At 42.9% G+C, this 15832-nt stretch overlaps 1 protein-coding gene across 3 annotated transcripts in view; it reads left to right on the top strand.

Annotated features, from left to right (window-relative positions):
* ENTREP2 (endosomal transmembrane epsin interactor 2) overlaps positions 1-15832 on the top strand; it is a 353123-nt gene that overhangs the window by 129116 nt on the left and 208175 nt on the right. The window lies entirely within an intron of this gene.

The raw sequence follows: 15832 nt of genomic DNA, 5'->3' as shown, positions 1-15832 counted from the left end.
CTTTTTCAGATTGTTCTATGTCATTTGTGCATAGCTTAATAAGTCAGCCAGCAAACAGGAAAATGAGCAGTTCCTTGTCCAGAGGTAACTACTTGTGAACTATACTTTCTCATTGTCATATCTTCACATTTGTAAATAGACTGAAGATTCTGCTGTCTTTGATTCACCAGTTTTAGACACCATTTTAGATTCCATATTATAACATTCAGGATTTATCAAAATGTCACTGTGCCTCACTCTCTGGGGTGAGACCTTTACAAGTTTGGTTAAACCAGTAACTACATAAATAAAACATGCCTAATTGAATCTTCTTCCTGGCAAAATATTTCTAGCATATTGTGATTCATGCCTGACTTTTTGTTTTCTCGGAGTTGATACGTGATTTGATATATATATATATATTGAGAGGGTGGGGAGAGAGGGGCCCAAGTACACTGGGTTAAGCGCATATAGTATGAAGCACAAGGATCTTGGTTCAAGCCCCTGACTTCCCACCTGCACAGGGTGGGGGGAGGATGTGGTGGGGGTCGCTTCACAAGGTTGGGGCTTGGTGTCTACACTATGAAGCCCACACTTCTGTGGCCATTTTTCTTTCTTTTTTTTTTTTTGTTAGGACAGAGAGAAATTGAGAGGGGAGGGGGAAGATAAAGAGGGAGCAGGAGAGAGATAGACACCAGCAGACCTGCTTCACAGCTTGTGAAGTGACCTTCCCACCCTCGGAGGTGGGGAGCCAGGGGCTCGAACCGGGATCCTTGTGTTTTTTATGATGTGTGCTTAACCCTGTGCGCCACTTCCAGGCCCCCTCATGCCTTCTCTCAGTTCACATGCTCCAGTGAAGTCTACTGCTGGTCAATCCCCCTATCACAGACTTTTTGTTTGAATCTTTTTTTCAGGAGAGAAAATCCCAAAATTTTGTTGGAGGAAAGGGAAGCTAAGAATATAGATGCTCCTCTATTTTTCCTTATTTGAGCTGCTTTTTTAAAACTTAAGCTTTTAAATTCTTTCTTTTATTTGATAGGACAGGGAGTACTTGGGGAGAGGGGGAAATAGATGGGGGGAGAGAGAGAGAGAGGGAGAGAGAGAGGGAGAGAGAGAGAGAGAAATTGACCTGCACACTTGTGAAGCTTTCCCCATGCAGGTGGGGACCAGGGACTTGAACCAGGGTCCTTGTGTATGGTAATGAGTACACTCAACTAGGTACACCACTGCCTGGCCCCAGTGCCAAATGTGAGTTTTCACATGTCCAATTGGCTTAAAGGAATAACCTGAACAGGAACTGGGAGACAGCTTACCCTCTGGAACCAGGAGGCAGCTGATGTAGTACAGCCACACTTTGCCATGATGAGAGGACCTGGGTTTGGGCCTCTGGGAATACCCATAGAGGGATATTTCAGGAGTGGTGGAGTAGTGTTGTGGTCCCTCTCCCCTCTCCCCTCTCCCCTCTCCTCACTTTCCCTCCTCCTCCCCTCCCTCTTTGTCACTCATCCTTTATAAAATAGAAAAATAGAGGCTGGGTGGTGGCGCCCCTGGTTAAAGACACACACTGCAGTGCTCAAGGGCTCAGATTCAAGCTCCCAGTCCCCACCTGTAGGGGAGAAGCAGCTTCACGAGTGATAAAGTAGTGCTTCAGGTCTCTCTGTCTCTTCCTACTGCTCCTCCCTTCCTTCTCAATTTCTGTTTCTATCCAAAATAAAATAAAATAAAATAAATTTTTAATAAAAATTACAGAAAATAATTCACCAAGAGCAGAAGAATTGTGCAGGCTCAGAGCCCCAGCAGCAATAACCCTGGTAGAAAAAAAAATCCTGAATAAGTCCATTTTAGCCATTTAAAAAATATTACTGCTTTGTATACTCTGCAACACCCCCCGCCCCCAGTTGATTCTTGTTGTGACCCTCTCACGTCTGTGACTAGGAAGCTTCCCTCCATGCTGCTGAATGACATTGTCATCTGTGTAAACCCCTTCCGGAAGTCCCCTCCACCACCTCCCCACGTGACCTTTCAGCCCTGGAAGGTGTCATGTTGTGAGCCACTTCCTCTCTCCTGCAACCTGTCCAGGTACTCCCCTATTAAAACTTGTATTAAGTTATGCCTGTCTGGGTCTGCCCCCCTTCCCCGACCTCTGGAACCGTCTCTGTTTTCCCTGGTTTCAGAGGTGCTCCGTGAGGCTCATGCCTGAACCGTCTGGGATTGTGAATCACACACAGGGCCGCTCTATTTATTTTGCTGCTGCTACTACTACTGCTTTGAGATTCATCCCTCTCACTTCTGCCAGCTCAGCAGACCTGTCTGTCTCGGTTATGTCCTCTGAAGGTTGGTGGCAGTTACTATGTAACCTGTACTCGTTCATCCCTTCCATCAGTCCTGGTTCCATGCTGCCTATGTGGGCTGCCCTTGGCTCATTCTCCTTTTGCTTTACCTGTTGCACCCTTGCAGGTGACATTGCTGCTTTGATTGACTGGAAAAAAAAAAAGGAAAAAGAGCCTTATTTCATCTTTTTTTTAAAGGGAGTTTTCTTGGCTATAGGAGCCTAAGTGGCAGTTATTTTTCTTAAAAAAACTTTTAAATTATCTTTATTTATTTATTGGATAGAAGCAGCTGGAAATTGAGAGGGAAGTGGGAGATAGAAAGGGAGAGAGACAGAGAGACACCTGAAGCAGTGCTTTGCCACTTGCAAGGTTTGCCCCCTGCAGGTGTGGACCGGGAGCTTGAGCCAGGTCCTTGCATTCTAAGATGTGTACTCAACCAGGTGTGCCACCACCTGGCCCTGGTGGCAGTTACTTTTCTACGACTTTAAAAGTGTGTTTCAGGGAGTCGGGCGGTAGTGCAGCAGGTTAAGCGCACGTGGTGCAAAGCACAAGGACCGACATAAGGATTCGAGCCCCCGGCTCCCCACCTGCAGGGGAGTCGCTTCACAGGCGGTGAAGCAGGTCTGCAGGTGTCTCTCTTTCTCTCCCCCCTCTATCTTCCCCTCCTCTCTCCATTTCTCTCTGTCCTATCCAACAACGATGACAGCAATAACAACAACAACTACAATAATAAAACAATAATGGAAACAAAAGGGAATAAATAAAATAATTAAAAAAAAGAAAAAAAAGTGTGTTTCATCACTTCTGCTAGAAATTGTCAGACTTTTTGGTACTTCTCTGAAAGGTGTGTGTGTGTGTGTGTGTGTGTGAGCACTAAGTTCTCCCCTTTTGTTGTCTTAAGATCCTCTTCCTTTTTTTATTTTTATTTTTTTGTCTCCAGGGTTATTGTTGGTGCTTGGTGCCAGCACTACGAATCCACTGCTCCTGGTGGCCCTCTTTTTTTCCTTTGTTGTTGTTGCTATTGTTGGATGGACAGAAAGAAATTGAAAAAGGAGGGAAAGACGGGGAGAGAAAGACACCACAGACGTGCTTTACCACTTGCGAAATGACCCACCTGCAGGTGGGGGTCCCTGTGTTTTGCGCTATGTGTGTTTAACCCAGTGTGCTACTGCCCACCTCCGACTCCTCCAGTTTTCAATCTCCATTTTTGTAATTAACCAACTTGGCTTTGTAAGAAGTATTAAACGTAGCCTGATATGTATCTGTATTGGAAAAGCTCTCCAAGTCTTTTATCTCATCTATGTTCCTTTTCTCTTTCATGAAGCACATGATTAGCCCTTTCCATTATGTCTTGTGTCTCTCTAAGATACGTTGTGATTCTTTTTCTCCTGGTGCCTTAGTTTGGGTATTTGTTCTAATTCTCTATCTTCGGCTTTCTAGCATTGTCTTCTGTTGTGTCTAATTTGCTGTTAAAGCCATCTAGTTAAGTTGTTAGTGTCGAATATTGCGTTTTTTTAGTTCTAAGTTTTGTCTGTGATTATTATGGAAGATGAACATTTTATGGTATAATTCTTCTTTGCACTCACTCTGTTCGTCTTGTTCTCTGATTTTTTTTTGGGGGGGGCCTTCATAAATATTTTAAAGTGCATTAGCCAATCCTTGGGTAGGAAAGAGCCAGTCGTCACCTTCATCTGGCCGGAAACCCCTGAGTGAGAGGTTTGCAGCCTGGGTTGAGCTGGGGCTGATGGTCTAGTTCTTGCTCATTCTGGTCTTTCAGGGACTGCGAAGGGGAGTTTTCTGTATTCCTCATAGTCCCCCCCTATAATCCTTGTCTTCTTTCTTCTTTTCGGTATTTTTATTTTTTTTGTTAAAACTTTATGTCTTTTGCTTTCTAAATTCATAAAAATGTCTCAAGGGATGAGCCAGCCCTGTGGTTGGACCATAGACCTCCCCCAAAACTATGCCAGCCTTTTCAGCCCCCTGTTCATGTCAGTCAGCATTATTATGACACAAGAAGGGTGCTGGAAAGCTAGCTTACCTGGGCGGTGCGCCTGCTTTGTCACATACATGATGCAGGTTCGAACTTGAGTCCTGTTGCGCTGGAGGAGGTTTGGTGCTGTGGTATCTTTGTCTCTACCTGAAAATAAAAGTCACCTGGGAGAAGTGAAGCCCCACCGACAACAACAAAAACAAATGTTGCTTCCAGGAATCTGTGGAGGCTAACTCTCCTCCAGAAAAGAGATCCTCTCCACCTGCACTTTCCCCGAATCTTGTCGCTGACTGATGCTTTCAGAGGATTGATTTCCAGACTTACATACTTTGTCAGTTGTTCTTGAGCATTTCCTCCTCTGTCCCTCTCCAAAAGCAGAAGGTCTGTCCAATCAGGAACTGCCTTTTAGCTGCATAACGCCAGTATAATCATACACCTCTAACTGCCCTAGCTGTTCACTGGTGACCTTCCTGTGGGTGGGGTACCACAAGAACACTGCTCAGTACTGGTGTTGCAGTACTGTTGCGGGGCTGGAGCTGAGCACACTCCTCTGGAAGCTGTGTAGTGATAACTGAGCAGCCTCTCTCTGGGTCCAGGGGTGTGGCTGCCCCCAATTTTCCTTTTCTCTGTCAGTTGAAAGATTCTACTTCACTACTCGATAGGCATTTGGATAAAGCCCTTAAAGCAAAGGAAAGCACATTACGTTAAGTGTTGCTTTTATACTCGGAGAGAGCTGGTGAGTAGGATGTGTTTGATAAAAGCTTAGGTTTTTAGAGTGCTGTTATTAATGTTTTGAGAAAATACTGGGCTGTCTGCATTTTCAGTTTGTGTAGTGCATAACTTTAAACTCTGCAGCGACTCCAAGATAGTATGCCTTTAGAGTGTGTTTGCTGTAAATTCTGAATAAATTATCCCAATCATTATTCTAAAATGCTCTAAATTGCTTCTATTCTTACAGTTGTTGGTGTGCCACATATTATTCCATTCTGAATTTTTTTTTTTTTTTGCTGAGCAAAACATAATTGCTTTTGTGGAATATAGACCTATTGATGGCGTAATCAAATATTAAAAATAGAACTGCAGAGTTTTGCAGAGAATGTAATTAAAGAAGCAGTGAATACATGTGTCATTTCACTCTTGTTCATAGCTATTCCTTTCAGACTGGAGCTATTAGAGAAAATCAAATCTTGATTTGAGTGATTTATATGGAAAATAGTCATAAATTATACTTGCAAGATAATATACGCTACTTCTATATTTCACTCACTTGAATGTTTCTATTTTCTACTCAGATTATTGCATGTAAGCCTAGAGACTTAAAACAATCTCACTTCAGTATGGAATCACTTCTCTAGCAGAGCTTTGTGTCTTGCCAGAGGAATTAGCTAAGCTTCTCAGTGTTTATAATTTACAACACATATCAATTATTAACAGATCTATCAGACCAGAAATAAAAAACATGAGAATCAGCAAGATGGATGTAATCAATGTACACAGAATTCCAAAGCTTAGAGATGTTCTCAGGCAAACCTGGAATGTTTTTAAAAATCTAATGACATTGTGTTTCATGAAATGAGCACTAAACATTTCTTAAAGAATGAACATCAAAGAGTTCATGTTCTGTGACCACAACTTTATTTATAAATCAATGATCAGAAGGTAAGGGAATTTAAAAATGCATTTCAATAACTCATTATCAAAGAAAAATTGTATAAAAATTGATAGCCTGAGTACTTTGAAAGAAGGATTGACAATGAATGGGATGTGTGCTTGGATTAACCTGGACAAAGAAGAACAAGAAAAGAAACAAGAGAATAGAACTTCATGAAATAGAAGACAAAGGTACAGAAAGGAGAATCAATGAGGCCCAAAGATGGTTCTTTAAAGTCTTAAGATAAACCAGCATGGAAAGAGAAGAAATCAAAAGTTGATGAGAGGGCCTTGGTGGTGGTGCACCTGATAAAGGGCACATATTACTATATGCATGGACCTAGGTTCAAGCCCCTGGTCCTCACCTGCAGGGAGGAAGCTTCATGAGTGCTGAAGTAGTACTGCAAGTATTTTTTTTTTTTTAATTTAAGTGCCTCTTTCTCTCTCTGTCTCCACCTTCCTTCTCAATTTCTTTCTGTATTCCAAAAAGAAAGGGAAAAAAGAGGAAAACAAAGGAAACAAAGAAGTCGATGAAAGCCTGTGCATTTTACAGTTGAGATACATATGGTGAATAAGTTCTTAGGAAACCATGATTACTTCCTTAAAGTCAGAAACAAGAAATTCACATGTTGACAAAAGCCCGTGCACTTGACAATTTGAACACAATGAACAAATTCCTAGAAAGCATAATTATTTCCTTTAAAGTCAGGAGACAGACATCTACGAACAGATGACTAATATGCCAAAAACCAAGTGTGTGTTTTTACAGGAAGAGGATGTATTTTTTTTTTTTTAAAGAAGAACATAGTTGACAATAGTAGGAAAATAAAGAACCTATAAATTCTTCTGGCAAAAAACAGCTAACACTACTTTTTATTTTACCTTGCCTTTTTTTCATTTTTTATTTGTGATTAATCTTAGATTACAAGACTGTGCTATTATAGTGTATTGTTCCATACAACACCTGTCACCAATAATTAATTCTGTATCCCCACCATTTTTTATTACAGAATCAAGCTTTTTGAGAGCAAACCTATGCTGCAGGTGTCTCTCTTTCTCTCTGTCCTATCAAATTTAAAAATAATAAATAATCATGAGAGAGACAGAGAGAGAGTTTGAGATCCCTGAGAGTGAAGACATTGTGCAAACATGCACCCCAAAGAAAACCCTAGTGGCAAACACAACATGTCTTGTATACCTGAAGGAAAGATAAACAATATGTGAAATGTAAGAGAACGTTTCTTTACTGTAGATTTGGGAGATTTTTAATTTTGTTTCACTCAGAGACAGGGAGAGAGACAGAGAAAGAGAGAGGGATAGACACCACAGCACTACTGCACCATCTGTGGAGTGTTTCCTAATGTTGCAGTGCTCCCAAGTGGTACTGGGACTTGGACCCTGGCCTTTAAGCACAGCAAAGCTCAAGTCCTATGAGGTGCTATTTCCCAACTCTTGAAGAATTTTTAAAATTTTATTTACAAAATAAAAATAGCTACAAAGGTCATAGGATAAGAGGGGTGCAATTCCACACGATTCCCACCACTAGAGTTCTGTATCCCATTCTCTCCCTTGAAAGCTTTCCTATTCTTTATCCCTCTGGGAGTATGGACCCAGGATCATCATGGGGTGCAGAAGGTGGAAGGTCTGGCTTCTGTAATTGCTTCTGTGCTGGACATGGGCATTGACAGGTCAATCCATACTCCCAGCCTGTTTCTGTCTTTCCCTAGTGGGGCAGGGCTCTGGGGAGGTGGGATTCCAGGGTACATTAGTGAGATTATCTGCCCATGGAAGTCAGATTGGTGTCATAGTAGTATCTGCAACTTGGTGGCTGAAAAGCATTAAGATATAAAGCAGAACAAATTGTTCAATACTCAGGAACCTAAAGGCAAGAATACAGCAGATGACATTTGGGGTCTCCATTTTGGAGAAAGCTAGTAGGTCTATATTAAGTATATTCCAAGGGGCCCATAACTTTACTAATTTTTAGTCTGAGAGCTAACATGCAGGTGGACCAAAGAAATTGTCTGGGGAGATGATGTCAGAGTTGGAAACAAGACTAGAAAGCTGGATCAGGGAAGAAAGTAGCTCCCAAATATGGGAAAAGTATATAAATATTGTTAACTGTAAGCCCCATCAATTTGATCTGCGACCCAAAACAAGACACAGATATAGTAAAGCTGAAAAATAGAACTCTTAAAATGAAACTTTTTTTTAAAATGAGTGAATACATCCAATGGTTCATCTTTCACTTCCTAACTTGTTTCACTTAGTATAATCACCTTAAGTTCTAGCCATTTTGTCCCAAGAGACACAACATCATCTCTTTAATGGAACAGCAGTATTTCATTGAGAATTCTGTAATGTTACTGCAATTTATTCTTGGCCCAAGTTCAGAGTTGTGTAAGTCAAAGAAAGAACAGAAGATTTAAAGCTCCCTAACAGATATTAAAACTGTGTTCATATGTTCTGAGTTACTAGATATGGGAACAAATCAACTCTAAAGATGTTATTTTAGGAAGAATATGAGAAATCTGAATAAGCTTAACTTTTGCATACTATTAAGAATTCTGTGGGGCCTGGGTGGTAGCTCAGAAGGCCAAATACATATGGTGCTAAGCGCAAGGACCTGCGTAAGGATTCTGGTTCAAGCCCCCAGCTCCGTACCTGCAGGGGGTCACTTCGAAAGCAGTGAAGCAGGTCTGCAGGTGTCTATCTTTCTCTCCCCCTCTGTCCTCCACTCCTCTCTCCATTTCTTTCTGTCCTATCTAACAATGATGACATCAATAACAACAACAACAATAAAAAACAACAAGGGCAACAAAGGGAAAATAAATAAATAAATATAATTTTTTTACAAAAAGAATCCTATTAGTAGTAACTTCTAAATGTGTTGGTGACTTTGGAATTATTTAGAAAAATAATGTTTTTAGGAATGCATAATTAAATGATGTTATGTATTTAGTGTTCTCTCTCTTCCTCCAACATTTTTTTGCCGTCAGGGCTGTTGCTGGGACTCCACATCAACACTATGAATCCACAGGTCCTGGTGACCATTTTTTTTCTATTACAATTAATTTGATAGAGAAATTGAGAAAGGAAGGGGAAAGGAAGAGGGAGAGAGATAAAGAGACTGCTCATGAAGCCTTCCCCACTCCAAGTGAAGACTGAAGGCAAACCGAGGTCCTTCTCTATGGTAGTGTGTGTGCTCAATTGGGTCCACCACCACCCAGGCTTGTTTTTAGTTCTCTTAAGCCAAAAATAAGATGAACCAAATGGGATCCGATTATTGGCAAATTTTGGAAAATGTCAAAATAAAGAAGATTAAAAATCCTCTTAGAGGTGAAAGAGAGAGATGAAACAGGATCTCAGAACATTGGCCACAAAAGACCAAAGAGTTGGGAGTGGGTAGAAATGGGAATGAGAAAGGATCAATGGAAAGGCAGAGGCCTAAGGACAGAGGGGAGAGATTACAAAATGATAACATAAAAACTCTTTTTTTTAAGATTTAAAAAATATTTATTTATTTATTCTCTTTTGTTGCCCTTGCTGTACTTGTTATTGTTGTTGTTATTGATGTCATTGTTGTTGGATAGGACAGAGAGAAATGGAGAGAGGAGGGACACCTGCAGACCTGCCTCACCGCTTGTGAAGCAACTCCCCTGCAGGTGGGGAGCCAGGAACTTGAACCAGGATCTTTACGCCTGTCCTTGCGCTTTGCGCCACCTGCGCTAAACCCTCTGCGCTACCACCCAACTCCCAACATAAGAACCCTTTACAGAGCAAGAAGAGTTGAGACTCCAGGTTTAGACTGAGTGCAGAATGCTTCCCTCCATGAGTGACACTGGGGGTTGTGTTACACTAACATCCCAACCCAGTGGCACTCCACCCTGTCATGTAATTCCTTCCTGTTGGGATTCCCCACCCAGAAGCCCAGGACTCTCCGTTTCCTAAGCAGCCCCTTTCTTGACTTTATTTTTCTTTTTTTGATTTATCTCTGTCTAACATACCACTTGGTTGCCATTTTTTTAGTTGTATAAGATGATACCCCTGCTGAGTAGCCTTCCCAGGCCAACTTTCTCATCCCTTATTCAGTGGGGAAGAGGAGGAAGAGACACCGTGGAACCATTCCATCCATAGAACCCCCTCCCCCACCACCTCACCTTCTGTTGCTGCCCATGGTGCTTCTGTGTTGGCACCTGGGGCTCTAAGCCAGACCTTTGCACATGGTAGGTGGAAACTACTAGGTGAGTTATCTTCTGGCTTAATTTCATTCATTCATTCATTCATTCATTCATATCCTTGGCTCTTCTCCCCAGTGTCAGCTCTGTGAGGGAGGTGGATCAGGTCACTTTGTCCCTTTTCCAAAACAGTGCCCGGTGAACAGCTGGTGCCCCATAAATATTTGCTAATGAACAAATCAGACATTGTGACAGACACACTTGAGGGAGGTCAGAACCTACCAGATGGCTGCCTAAAAAATGCAGAGAGAAAGTCATCTACAAGGTATCAGTTCCTCCCCTCTACAGTTCACTCTGGACTATGCCAGGGGTAAAGGGTGTGCTGACATTCACTGTGTTCAAAACTCTGAGATTCATGTTGGCTTCCATCAGCACCTAACTATGTTACATCTTCCATTGACATCTGCAGGGGATGGGTTTCAGGCCCCCTGTGCATGCCAAGAATCCAAGGTGCTTAAGGCCCTCTGATCAGTGAGTTCTACTTCCTTGATTAGTTGGATCTGTGAATGCAGAGCCTGGCATGGGGAGGCATTTTATTTACTGAGACGAGTCCCTATAGAAGTGGACCCACACAGCTCAATCTCATGCTGTTCAAGGGTCAACAGTATCTCAGAAGTTTGAACCACAACACACAGTGTCTCAGAAGTTTGACCCAGTGAATTCTTTGTCTTGAAGTCCAGAGAGATGTGTTTCATTTTTTAAAAAATTATTTATTTTTAATATTTATTTATGTTCCCTTTTGTTGCCCTTATTGTTTTTCATTGTTGTTGTAACTATTGTTATTGATGTTGTCATTGTTAGATAGGACAGAGAGAAATGGAGAGAGGAGGGGAAGACAGAGAGGGGGAGAGAAAGACAGACACCTGCAGACCTGCTTCACTGCCTGTGCAACGACTCCTCTGCAGGTGGGGAGCCGGGGGCTTGAACCGGGATCTTTAAGCCGGTCCTTGCACTTCGCATCATGTGCGCTTAACCCGATGTGCTACTGCCCAAATCCCCAGGGAGATGTGTTTCATAAAAAAAATTTAGGATGAGGGACCAAGAGAGTGGAGTGCATGACTTCCACGAACGAGCCCCAGCATCACACAGGAACACCCTGGACAACACCGGAGAAGCTCTGTGAATGCTGAACAGTGCTGTGGTATCTCCCTTCTCTCTGCATGTGCTTAAATTCTCTACCTACAGAATTTGGGGTAGAGTTATCACAAACATATAGAACGCATGAGTGAGAAATGAGGCATTTGTCCCCAGTCAGATACTGTAATATGATTTTAAATTAGAGTCCCTCTGGTGATTCAGGTATGGATAGTACAGGTTCACAGTCATGTGCATGCTAAAGGCTGAAATGACAATAATGAAAGATCTGTTATCATACTGGAATAGAGAAAACATCAAGAATCTGTAGACTTGGCTGTATCCAGTGTATGTGTGTGGAGGTGGGGAGGAAAACCATTAGCTGTCATAGAGAGTAGTCAAAGGTTAAGTTGCCAAAGCTTACTAGAAGTAACAACTAGAAGAAACAACTAGTCTCTCCAGGAAACTGGCCTGAAAAGTGAAAGAATCATTTTGATCAGAAAAAATTAATTAACCCTATTAATATATTCAATACTTGTTAAATATTTCACTCATAGGCTGGTGAGATCACTCTTGCCTGGTTAGCATGCCTGCTTTGCCATGCATGGGACCTAAGTTCTAATCCAGCTCTCATCACCTGGGTGCAACTTTTGAGGCTGCGGTGTCTCTCCCTGTCACTCTATCTCTGTCTGAAAAAGTTAGCCTAGAGTGCTGAAACCCCAGTGGCAGCAACAACAAAGTTTACATGTATTGTTGATGATTTTAACTGTTTACTGACTAATGGCAAATGACTTTCTACATACACAGTGGCACTTTTATGCTGTGAAATACCATAGTCTTTTTTTTTTTTTTTGCCTCCAGGTTATTGCTGGGGCTCAGTGCTTGCACTACAAAACCACTGTTCTTGGAGGCTATTTTTTCCCTTTTGTTGCCCCAGTTGTTTATCATTGTTATTATTATTGTTGTTGCTGTCATTGTTGTTGGATAGGACAGAGAGAAATGGAGAGAAGAGGGGAAGACAGAGGTAGAGAGAAAGATTGACACCTGCAGACCTGCTTCACCACCTGTGAAATGACCCACCTGCGGGTGGGGAACTGGGGGCCTGAACTGGGATCCTTATGCTAGTCCTTATGCTTTGTGCTATGTATGCTTAACCTACTGTGCTACCGCCTGTCCCCCCACCCCATACAGTCTTTAGAAGGATGTAAATGATGGGTGGAAGATAATTCAGCTGGTAAAGTCCACGCTTTACCATGCATGAAATCCCAGGTTTAATCCCTGGCCCCATGTACGAGCACCATGAACAGCACCAAGGGACTCCATGCACTGTGGAGTGATATTTTAATGGCTCTCCTTTCCTCTCCTCTCTCTCTGTCTGCCTCAGCCTCCCTTCTCTGACTCTATATAGAATAAAATGACTGGTGGACAAGGCTGCTTAGCAGTATCACACATATGAGAGGATCCAGGTTCATTCCTTGACAACAAATAAAAAATGATGGAGGGGGCCAGGCCGTGGAGCATCTGGTTAAGCACACATAATATCAAGTGCAAGGACCTGTGCAGGGATTCAGGTTTGAGTCCCACTCCCCACCTGCAGAGGGAAGCTTCATGACCAGTGAAGCAGGTCTGTAGGTGTCTCTGTTTCTCTCTCCCTCTCTATCTCCTCCTCCCCTCTCAATTTCTCACTGTCCTATCCACTAAAATGGAAAAATGACCGCCAGGAGCAATGGATTCATAGTGCCGGCACCAAGCCCTAGTGATAACCCTGGAGGCCAAAAAAAAAAAAAGTTGTAAATGAAAAATTACATTTTACGGTCCTGAGTTCAATCCCCAGCAGCACATGCACCAGTGTGATGAACTGGCTGTCTCTTTTCTCTCCACCTGTTTCTTTCATGAATAAATAAGATCTTTAAAAAATAATAATAAAAAGTTAAAAAGTTACAGAGAACACTCCTCCTCAGGCTGTATTCCTTCATGTGGCTGTGGTTTGGAGCAGGCACAGGTGAAGGCATGTCAACAGCACAGAGCCTTTTGTAACTATCACTTGTGCCCTCATTGTGGACAGGGTCCCTGTCTTAGATTGGGAACCTTTTACATAAGAATGAACATCCTCAATCTCACAGGACTAGCTGTGCAGCATGAGACAGGCACACAGAGGGGAATTGGGGTGCTGGTGTCCTAATATTGTGGTCCCTTGGCCCCTTTCTGGGGAACTGGACATGATGTTGAAGAGGCTTGGTGGAGGCAGGACAAGTGAGCCCGCACCCTCTAAGCCTGCGGACTTGGGATTTACCTGTAAGAAGAAAGCCACTAACGGGACCAGAGACAGCAGGGGAGAGTGACCAGGTCTTATCTGAGCTGGCTAGCAGTGGCCCCTGGGAAAGAGCTGTGATGTTCTGGGCCCTGACCGTGGACAGGATTTCTGAAAAGGAGACATGCTTTGGGGCAGGGCTAACTCACTCATTCAGAAGATTTTTCAGGGATGAGCAGATGCTGTATTATTTTCCTGGGAAGACACAGGGCCAGGTGTCCGTCCTTCCACATCAGCCCCAGTGGGCAGCTTGCGTATTGTGGCTTATGAGATGAGCATGCTGGGCCTTTATTCACAGTCACTTGGAAATGTAGGAGCCATTTGTCTACTGGGCAGGCTCGCTTCCGGTTGTAATTCCAGTGGATTTAAAAGTTGATGTGGGTCTGCTGAATGCACTGGCATAATTATACTCTGATAGCTTTTCATTACACTTAATGCGATTTTAATGGAATTAATGTTCTGTATCCACAAATACATTGTTTTTATTGTTGTGCAGAGAAGAGACTTTGAAAGGAGAGAGTCAAGATGATTTGCAAACGGCTTTGAGAATATTCTTCTTCGGACTGGCATATAGCCCTGTTCTCCACTTTCAGTTTTCCTTCCTGCTCTGTGTTGAGAGGAGTTGGTGTGTGTGTGTGTGTGTGTGTGTGTGTGTGTGTGTGTGTCTGTGTGTGTGTGTGTAAGAAGCTCTTGCAGGCCTTTGGGTGCTGTTTGGAATTTGTCTTTGAAACTTGCAGTATGTCTCAAGTTCATATCATTCTCCATCAGTCAGTAATAGCCCACATGACATTTCCTCTGCTCACCTAGCTGGCACCTTTCTGGATATATATCAGGCATTTGTGCGCCCCCTTACATTCCCTGTGGGTAAGCCTCAGACCTCTTCTCCCCCACTACCATGGGTCCCCATCATAGTGCAGGGATTCTGACTTCTTGCCACTTACTCAGTCCTGCCTTCCTATGTCTGCAGAGCCCCTGACATCTCCACCAAAGCAAAGAGCCCACAGTGTAGGCCAGGCCAGTCTGCTCACCCACCTCTCCCTTCTTATACCAGGGACATTGGAGGGTCACTTTTCTGTCTCCCTGGTTGGGAGATAGAACCAGATGTCCATCCTTAGCTCATCGAGCTTGCTTTGGGCAAAGTGTATGTCCTCTTAGGTATCAAAGTGGAGAACAGAAAAGCACAAGGAGGAGGCCTTGCTGGAGGTTGGCACAGGTGCCTTTGGTTTCTTCGTGTGTTTGTCTGTTGGCATTTGCATTGCATTGTTTTCCTTAGTGGAAGGTAAACCCTCCTTCCTCTAAGTAATTTTGTGCCTGCTTTTCCTTTCTTTCTTTTATGTGTTGTGGACATTTCCACATGTCATTAAATACCCTTCCATTCGGGAAGGACCTGCTTGCCTACCAGGAGCCCCTGTGTCCTCTAGCTGAGTGCCGGCTGGTTTTCTTTTCTCACAATCACTGATGAATGTCAGAAGTTCTTACAAGTGGAATTACAGGTTCAAATGGGATGCATCATTTAAAATATTTATCCTGTAACGTGTATAGATCTCAGAAAGTAGTGTTTTTAAAAGCAAATGTTGAGGGTGAGGGAGACAACATAATGGTTATGCAAGAAGGTTCATGCCTGAGGTTCCAGAGTCCTGGATTCAAAGCCACGTACCACCATAAGCTGAACAGTGCTAATCTCTCTCTGTCTCTCTGTCTCTCTCTTTCTCTCTCTCGTGTGTGTGTGTGTGTGTGTGTGTGTGTGTGTGTGTGTCCTGAGCTCAGTTTTGTTGCACAGCACCATTAAAGGAAAAACAAACAAACAAACAAACAAGCAAGTAGGCTGGTGAAATAGTTCACACGGACAGTGCGCTGCTTTGCCATGTGTATGACCCAGGTTCAAACCTTCAAGGTTCTTCATACACTGAAGGAAGCTTTGGTGCTGTGGTCTCTTTCACTGCCTCAGACTTTCTGTCTCTACCCAAAACCAAAAGGAAAAACTAGTGTCTCTGCTTCCTCCTGTGTGCAGGTTGCCATTGTCAATTTCCTTGTGATTCATTCTCAGAGAACCATTTATACGAGCGCCAGCAGCCACCCGGTCTGTTCCTTTTTGTTTACACAGATTGGATTATCCTGTGCACACTGGGCTGCGTCAGTCATTTATCTTTGAGAAGGCTCCCATCAGCCTGAGCAGACCTCCTTCCAATCTCTGACTGTAAAATCTCACATTTTACATTCTATGTCCAAATCAGTTTATTTGACCAGCCCTTTATTCTTG

Source organism: Erinaceus europaeus, chromosome 20 (genome assembly GCF_950295315.1).
Source record: "Erinaceus europaeus chromosome 20, mEriEur2.1, whole genome shotgun sequence".
NCBI classification, from domain to species: domain Eukaryota; kingdom Metazoa; phylum Chordata; class Mammalia; order Eulipotyphla; family Erinaceidae; genus Erinaceus; species Erinaceus europaeus.
This window is presented reverse-complemented; position numbering and strand designations above follow the sequence as displayed.